Raw genomic sequence first — 1,072 nt, 5'->3', positions numbered from 1 at the left:
GGGGGGGGGGGGGGGGGCGGATTACGGTTCATGACGCTCACGGGTCATTCTAAAACTGCCGTCCCCATCAACAAACACTGATAGAGTAGTATAAATAAATACACAACCTGTAATAAAAAATATAACACGTTTGGAAATGATTTATTTGAACAAAATTAGTTGTCATAATCGACCTACGCACGACTTTGCTCTAGTGACTTCTTTTATGAGACGGTCTAATTCGATATTCTTCGTTATTTCAGCTTCGATGTACAACGTAGCCAAAGCATTTATGTTTTTGTGATATGGCTGATCTTACGTAATTCTCTAGTCGTCGTAATACCGAAAATGTGAGCATTATGAATTTCATCCCAGATTGACATATGGTCTAAAGAAGTCTATTACAAGTTAGCATCAAAAGATAAGAATTTATGTATTTAATGCCTTAAAAATTAGTCCTTAAATTCTCCTTATCATTTCCCAATTGCTCCTCTGCTTTTATACAATGATTAAAAAATAATAATAAAAACATCAAAACATTTTATTTATTGCTCTTCAAAATAACTCAGCAGCCTTTCATATCATTTTCTTAATGAATTAACTGCTCTCAATTTGCTCCATTTTGTTCCGCAAATTGTTTTTAATTTCATTAAAATTTCATTAAATAAGTAGTAAAATTTGATTTTCTCGTGGATATTATCAGTCGGAAATCAGAAAACCTGGCCAAGAATATTTAAAACTACTGAAAATTGCCTACAATTGTGTACGCGGAGTGGGGGAAGCGACGAAGACAGCGCCCGGACTCCGAGCGCTCATTCTTCCTCGAGCCGGTCTCCTATACTGGTCTCTTGGAAATACCCCTCTCTTCTATTTCCAACCATCTTCTTTTTGTATATTTATTTATTTATCCTTCAGTCTTTACTTTCTCACTTATCTCTTCCCTCGTTTCTTCACTACTTTTATAACTCTATTCCTTACTTTTCTACTTTTTGACTTCTTCATTTCTATCTTCATTTCTGAATCCTCGTTTGACTCTGTTCCCTCTCAGTTTCCATTGTGCTTGTATTACTTTTTCTATATTTATTTCTTCTTT

General features: G+C 34.8%; 1 protein-coding gene across 10 annotated transcripts in view; it reads left to right on the top strand.

The window, feature by feature from the left end:
- LOC107268139 (intracellular protein transport protein USO1) overlaps positions 1-523 on the top strand; it is a 13,036-nt gene extending 12,513 nt beyond the window's left edge. For all 10 annotated transcript variants that reach the window (XM_025085441.1, XM_025085438.1, XM_025085439.1 and 7 more), the window contains one exon: positions 5-523. The gene's annotated coding sequence lies outside the window, so the exon portion shown is untranslated. The remainder of the gene's footprint in view (positions 1-4) is intronic.
- Positions 524-1,072: the final 549 nt, after the last annotated feature.

The sequence above is a fragment of the Cephus cinctus genome, unplaced genomic scaffold, assembly GCF_000341935.2.
Source record: "Cephus cinctus unplaced genomic scaffold, Ccin1 Ccin1_scaffold0478, whole genome shotgun sequence".
NCBI classification, from domain to species: Eukaryota; Metazoa; Arthropoda; class Insecta; order Hymenoptera; family Cephidae; genus Cephus; species Cephus cinctus.
The sequence above is the reverse complement of the archived record's forward strand: the minus strand, read 5'-3'. Positions and strand labels throughout refer to the sequence as shown.